This window comes from Solanum pennellii, chromosome 9 (genome assembly GCF_001406875.1).
Source record: "Solanum pennellii chromosome 9, SPENNV200".
Classification (NCBI taxonomy): Eukaryota; Viridiplantae; Streptophyta; class Magnoliopsida; order Solanales; family Solanaceae; genus Solanum; species Solanum pennellii.
The window spans coordinates 11,938,602-11,946,517 of record NC_028645.1 but is presented as its reverse complement, the minus strand read 5'-3'; the positions used below and the strand labels follow the sequence as shown (position 1 = coordinate 11,946,517).

Genomic DNA, 7,916 nt, shown 5'->3' with positions numbered 1-7,916 from the left:
TATATATCTCAACTCCCTCCGCTTGAGAACCGTATGTTCAGGTTTTGGATCAAAACTCTCAAGGTAGTTATATTAAAGTCTTTGTATTAGACATAAAAATGATTTAAAATACCTTATTTTTTTGCCACTAGATCACAAACAACTTGACATAAGCTCAAAACATATTTAATTTAAACCAACAGGCATGATTGAAGAACTAAGAATTTGTGAAAGATATGATAGAAAATATAGATATTTTTTATCAAACATTATTAAGAACAAATAATTTGTGACATGTTGAGAACAAGGAATTGGTGACTTCTTATTAATTTATGTTGATTAAGTAAAAATAATACTCTCTCACCTTTTCTTGATTAGAAGATTAGTTTAAATTTGTAATTTTGAATTCAAAATTGGCCTAGCAGTTGGTTGATGTCAACCGTCTCGAAATAATTTGTGAAACTTTCATTTGCTATTTTTTGTGCTTGACTGCTTCTCTGCTGATGCCGCTACGGATCAGTAGGATGGAGTGAGGATATTGAGCGTCTTATGCTTTCACATTTTTTTTAAAAATAGTCAAAACTTCATAAATTTAAAATATCTGACCCTCGTCAATTATTTCAAAGAAAATGAGGTCTAATCCATTAAATTTTCAGTCATTTTCTCTCCTACTCCTCTCTGAACTTTTCTTGATTATGCCATGTATAATATTCCATCAAATACAAGCATGAGAATGACAAAGTACTTGCTCATTCTAACATTGACATTATTTTCTGAAAAAATAAATAAACTATGTACTAAAGATTTTCGATATATAATTGGCTGCATAAAGTCGTCAATTCTCCTTGACATAGTCCACATTAAAAGCTGCTCTGGCTCCTATAAAATTAGTATCATATTCAGTATCAAAAAATCACATAACATGTCTCCTAATTATGTGATGATTGTTGCTCTGATAACATTAATTTGCTTTTCTCTATGTTTTGGTGATGGTGCTATGTTACCAACACACAACAATGTCGTAGCAAAACCCAACTGCAAAAAAAGTTGTGGAAATGTCAGCATCCCTTTCCCATTTGGGGTTACACAAGATTGCGTTTTATACAATCAATTCCTTGTTACTTGTGATCACACTTTTCAACCTCCCCGTCTTTTTTTCTATGACTCCTCTATTCAAATCACAAACATATCTCTCACTGGGCAACTTACAGTCTTTCAATTCATATCCAAAGATTGTTATAAATCCGGGGTAAACACGGAGAATAACACTCCATGGATATCATTAACACAATTGTTTGCAGTTAGCAACACCGCGAATATGTTCATCGCGATTGGCTGTGACACATATGCTATAGTTCAGGGTTATTATTCAAAGTTTGAAAATATGACGACTATGCATTACTCCTACATAACAGGATGTACGTCCATGTGCAATAGTCTTGATGATGCTGATAATAACACAGGTTCCGGAATTGGTTGTTGCAAGACATCCATCCCTAAGGGAGCATGGAATTTACTATAACACTAAGCAGTTACTATAAGCATACTTATGTGAATGATAACCCTAGTTGCAGGTATGCTTTTGTGGTCGAAGATACTAACCCTTATGCAAATTTTTCAAAGAATAACCTCGAAAATTTGAAGAACATGGATAAACTTCCACTCGTGCTACATTGGGTAATTGGTAAAGGAACATGTGAAATAGCTAAGAGAAATTCGACTGCATATGAATGTAAGAGTGAAAAAAGTGATTGTTATGATAGTTCAATTGGATATAGATGTTCCTGTATGCAAGGATATGATGGGAACCCATATCTCAAAGATGGTGTCAAGGTATGCATATATTACTTTTTGAACTTAGGGGAGGTCCAGGATAACTTATCCACGATTAATAATTAGTACCGAGATAAGTTATCCCTCCCCTTGGGTGGTATAGTAATTCCGGGATAACTTATCCGGGGATAAAATAAGTGGATGATAAAAATATCCCTTCAAACACTTTCTAGACATCACTTTTTTTTTAATATTACGTTTGTACTCTATGAGTCTGCAGATATAGACGAATGTATAGATCGGAAACCAGATTATAGATGTGCCAACGATGCCATTTGCCAGAATACAGAAGGGAATTATACATGTATATGCCCTCCAGATTTTAGTGGTAATGGTACTGTATGCAATCGTGACAATCCTCAGAGAATAACACACAATATTTATTTTGTTATAGGTACCTCTCTTGACTTCTTTCAAATAGATACCAATTTTCTTATCACGAACTACATACATCGACCTAAAATGTCTAATAAAGTTAATATATTTTTATAAGGTGTTACTGCAGGGGTTGCTTTTGCGATTATTATTGTTTTTGGCTGGTCATATACTGCTTTCCAAAGGAGAAAGATGTCAAAGATGAAGAAGAAGTTTTTTCAGGAAATGGTGGATTAGTTCTACAAAAGCGACTTACAAGGAAAGAGGGATCAAGTCATAATAATACAATAAAGATTTTCACAGCGGAAGAGCTAGAAAAGGCAACGAATGGTTTTGACAAAGACAGAGTTGTTGGTCAAGGAGGTTTTGGAACTGTTTACAAAGGATATCTAAAAGATAATTGCATCGTTGCCATAAAAAAATCTAAGGTAATTGATCGCAATCAGATCGAACAATTCATAAATGAAGTACTTGTCCTTTCCCAAATCAACCATAGAAATGTGGTTAAGCTATTAGGTTGCTGCCTCGAGACGGAAGTTCCATTATTGGTGTATGAATTTATCAGCAATGGAACACTTTCTGAACACTTACATCATAAATTGAAGGCGTCGAATCTTTCTTTGGATATTCGTCTGAGAGTTGCTGCAGAAACTGCAGGAGTACTTTCCTACTTGCACTCAGCAGCTTACCCTCCTATCATCCATAGAGATATTAAATCAGTCAACATTCTTTTAGACAAAAGCTACACAGCCAAAGTGTCGGATTTCGGAGCATCAAGGTTGGTTCCTGCTGATCAAACAGAGTTATCAACATTGGTTCAAGGAACTCTAGGATATCTAGATCCTGAATACCTTCAAACAAATGAACTCAATGAAAAAAGTGATGTATACAGTTTTGGAGTAGTGCTTGTAGAGCTCCTAACTTGTAGAAAGGCTCTGTGTTTCGAAAGACCGCCAGAAGAGAGAAGTCTAGCTCAATATTTCATTTCTTCAGTGGAGAAGGGTCTTTTGCTCGATATTCTAGACGATAATATAGTTTATGATGAGACAAATGAAGGAAAATTGAAAAATGTTGTTATGCTTGCACAGAAGTGCTTAAATGTTAAAGGGGACGAGCGACCTACAATGAAGGAAGTTGCAGCAGAATTGGAAGCTGGATTGAGATTGAAGCACTTGTGGGCTCAAACTGATCGACATTCAGAGGAAAAAGAGTCCTTACTGCCTGGCGCACAAACATTGAGATTTGGATACGAATATAGTGAACATAGTATCCATGTTGATAGTATAACGAGCCATGTAACTTTACCATTTCCTGGAGGAAGGTGATCGGTCATGCATGTTGATTTATCTCAACAATACATATAACTTTACCATTTCCCGGAGGAAGGTGATCGGTCATGCATGTTGATTTATCTCAACAATATAAAATTCAGAACGGCCACGGCTTCAACATGAATTTCTTTTTTCTCTTGTGGATGTTAGGAATAGGAACTAAGTTTGATTTAGTTGCCTCTATTTTATTTGTCCACAGATGGTCCCATGTGTGATTATATATGTATCCATGTAATAGTCATCACATTTTGATGTTCTTCTTACACTTGAACAGATCCTTTTTTAAAAAAATTTTGTTGCTCAACCCAAATGTTTTGCGTGTATCCCTGTAAAAAGTCACTTATGTTTTAAATTTATATTCACAACTACACTTGTCACCTATATGGCAAGTGGAATAGCCAGCCCATGTATACAAGTTAAATCATTGATTTTGATTGTCTTTATCTTTCTATTTGAATATATATGTTCCAAATTAACTGCTTTCTTAGACATACAACACATCACCAAATCACCCATAACTATTAGTGGCATGCTATAATAGCAATACCGATTGAAAATGAAGAGATGGTCTAAGGTCAAAGGCTATTCAATGAAAAGTTAATGTAACTTTTCAGGGTCTCACAAGCACACGTGGTATGCTTTCTTACCTTTTGGGGAACCTATGGGTCTAAGCATTAAGGGTGTGTTTACTGTGAAGAGGAAAATATTTTCCAAGTTTCTCATGTTTGATAGACTTAAATATTTGATTTTTTTTTTCAAATCAACTTATTTTCCTCAAATTTAAGAAAATGACTTCCCTTACAAAAAGTAAGGAAAACATTTCGAACTCCATCCCTCAACTTTCCATCCTAACTTAAGTGTCGGGTATTAAGTCTCACTACTAATCCTAGATCTGACTACTGATTGTCAATCATTCAAGAGACGACTCGTGACTTCGATTGGAGACCCAACTCCATATTTTCGTATTAAGAAGGAGTCGGATCTCAAGTAGTAATAGAGGTTGAATTGTGGGTTGGGATTAGGTATGGGTTAGGTCTCACATCGGGTGTCAAGTCTCGGGTCAGGGTTAGGATCAAGGTCGTCTAGAGTAGGGTGTTCAAGGTCATTTGTCGGGGCCGGGGTCAAGTATCGCAATTAGGTATCGCGGTTAGATCTCGAATTAGGTGTCAGGGTCGGGTTTTGGGTTGAGATCGCGGTCGAGTCTTAGGTCATGTCTCGGTCATGCCTCGAGTCAGGTGTTGGGGTCGTAGTCGGGGCTGAAGATCATGTCTCGGATCATATCTCGATTCAAGTGTTGGGGGTCGTAATTAGGTCTCCCATCAGATTCAGGTATCCAATCAAAGTCAGGTCTAATTTCAGGGTTGAAGTCGGATCTCGTTTAGGTCTTGATCTAGGGTTGGGGTTGGTCTCGATTTAGGGTCGGGGTCGGGTCAAGGTCTAGGTCGAGTGTCGGGTCATAGTCTTGATGACTCGGTCAGGTCTTGTGGTCGAGGTCAGGTCTTGAGTTTAGTGTTAGGGTTAGGGTCGGGGTTGGGTCTTAGGTGAGGGCAAGGGTCGAATCTCAAGGTCGGTTGTTAGGGTACGGGTCGCGAGATCGAGTGTAAAGGTTGGGGTCAATTCTCGGGGTCATGGTTGAATCTCGTGTCACTTATTGATGTCAGGTCTCGATGTAAGGTCTCAGGTCAGGTATTGAGGTCGAGGTGGGGTCTCGGTCGGTTTGTGTTTGATTCTTAGGTTAGGGTCAGTTAGGTTTGGGGTCGAGGTTGGGTTCGGTCTTGAGTCAGGGTTAGATTCGGGTCTTGGGTTGAGATTGGATATAGGTTGGGTCTCTAGACAAGGTCGGCTGTCAAATAAAGGTAGGCGGCGGGTCTTGAGTTACATGTTAGGGTTGGGGTTGGGTGTTAGAGTCGGGCCAATACTCGAGTTAGGGTCGGTATTTTTCTCAAGGTCAGGTATTGCGATCGGGTCCTAGGTCAGGTGTCGAGGGCTAGGTCAGATCTTGGTTCAGGGTTAGGGTTGGGTCTCGAGTCAAGTTGCAGTCGGGGTAGGGTCATTGGGCGATATCTTCGATTCTTGGGTCAGATATGGGTCTCTGGTTGGTTGCTAGTGTAAGGGTCAAGTCTCAGATCTTGGGTAAAGGTCAGGTTAAAATCCCAAGTAGAGTCACGGATTAGGTCTCTAGTCAAATGTCGAGGTTGGATTGTTTTTCAAAAGTTGGATCGTGTGTCACATGTTGGGGTCGGGAGTTAGGGCTGGGTCGAGGTCAGGTCTCGAGTTGAGTTGAGGTTTGGGTGTCGAGATCATATTCCTTTTTGAATGTCGGGTATGTGGTTGGGTTTGGTCTTGGAATCTTGTCCATATTCGGGTTGTGGTCAGGATCAGGGTTTATCTTAAATATTGGCTCTCATTCGGTTGTAGGGATCCGATTTCGAATCGAGTGTCGGGGTAAGGTATCAGTTTGGTTATCAGGATTGATTTTCAAGTTAGAAACTATTCTTGTTAAAAAGTATTTTCTACTCTCTTGCCAAAAATAAAAGATAGGGAAAAGGGTCAAAAATACCCCTCAACTTTAGTTTATTAGTTGATTATACCCCTGTCGTTAAAACAAAGTTATTTATACCCTCGTCGTTACCAATTTCACCATTTATACCCCTCAATTGACGAAGATCCCCAAATCAATCAAAATTGACCTGATTTCATAAAAATTACTCATTCCTCATTTTAAACCTATACTTGACCCATCTAAGAACCTAACCCAAAATCTTGTGCTAGACATAGAGGGCAAACCAGTGCAGCTTGAGGAGGAGTACATAATTGTGAATGCCCGCACAGGAGGTTTTGCTAGACATTGAGGGCAAACAAAGTACTTAGTTGATGTTGAAACACCAAATGCCCAAACGGCATTGCTGCTTACAAATCTGGTGATTTTGGATTGAAAACCCCGTGAAATTTGTTTCTATTTCAGGTTTTAAGATGGGTCGGGCATTAGTTTAAAATGGGGAATGGGTAATTTTTACAAAAGCAGACCAATTTTGATTTATTTGGGGATTTCCGTCAATTGAAGGGTATAAATGGTGAAATTGGTAACGGCGAGGGTATAAATAACTTTGTTTTAATGACAGGGGTATAGTCAACTAATAGACTAAAGTTGAGGGGTATTTTTGACCCTTTTCCCTAAAAGATATTTCGAGAAAAATGTTTTTCATTCAGCAATCATACAATAGAAAATATTTTTCAACAAAATATTTTATACTCACCAACCAAACATGAGAAAATGAGTTACAAACCAACTTATTTAAAAAAAAAACATTTTTAGGTTACATTTACCTTCCTACCAAAATAACCAAACATACCCTAAATGTCGCTCGGATTGGGAAGACATCAGTCATATCACCACCCTTGTACATCTTGCTCAACAAGTGATGGAACAAAAGCTCAATAAAAATCCATTTGTGCCTGGAAATCACAAATAACTTAAGACATATTCTCAAATATATTTAATTAAACCAAAAGGCATGATTAAACAACTAAGAATTTGTGAAAAAAGATAGAAAATATTGATATTTTTATCCAGTTAACATTATTAAGAACAAGTAATTTGTGACATGTTATTATGCCGAGAATAAGTAATTGACCGATGGTGAAATGACAAATTGTTAAAACAAGGTAATTGATGACCGCAGAATATATTGAAAACAAGTAATTAATGGCTTATTATTATGTTAAGAACAAGTAATTTATGACATATTATTACGTAGAAAACAAGTAATTGTTGACATAACATATTGTCAAGAACAAGCAATTGATGACTTGTTATTACTTTAAGAACAAGCAATTGATAACTTATTAGTTATTATTATTATTATATTTACGAACAAGTGATTGGTGAAATAATTGTTTGCTAAGAACAATTAATTGATGACTCTCTATTATGATAAGAGAGACACAAGTAATTAATTTTTAACTTATTATTATATGTTAAGAGAAGTCAATTGTATATCATGTCATTATGTTGAGAACAAGTACATCTTAGACATAACTTATTGTTAAAAATAATTAATTGATGACTTAACAATATGTTGAGAAAAAATAATTGACGACTTATTAATTACATTAAGGGTGTGTTTGGTATGAAAAAAACATTTTTTGGAAAATATTTCTCAATTTTCTCATGTTTGGTTGGATCAAATGTTTTAGAAAATATTTTTCAAATCAACTCATTTTCCTCAAATTTAAGTAAATGACTTCTCTTCAAAACTTAAGGAAAACATTTTCCAAAACTCTCTCCCAACCTTCCCTTTACCCACCCCACCCCTAAAAAATTTAAGTTTATTTTTTAAAAAATATTTTCAACTTTAAAATTTCATTTTTCACCCCTACCCTCCCCCCCACTAGCTC

General features: G+C 36.7%; 1 pseudogene; it reads left to right on the top strand.

Moving 5' to 3' along the window:
• Positions 1-3,512, top strand: part of LOC107029990 — an 11,332-nt pseudogene extending 7,820 nt beyond the window's left edge.
• Positions 3,513-7,916: the final 4,404 nt, after the last annotated feature.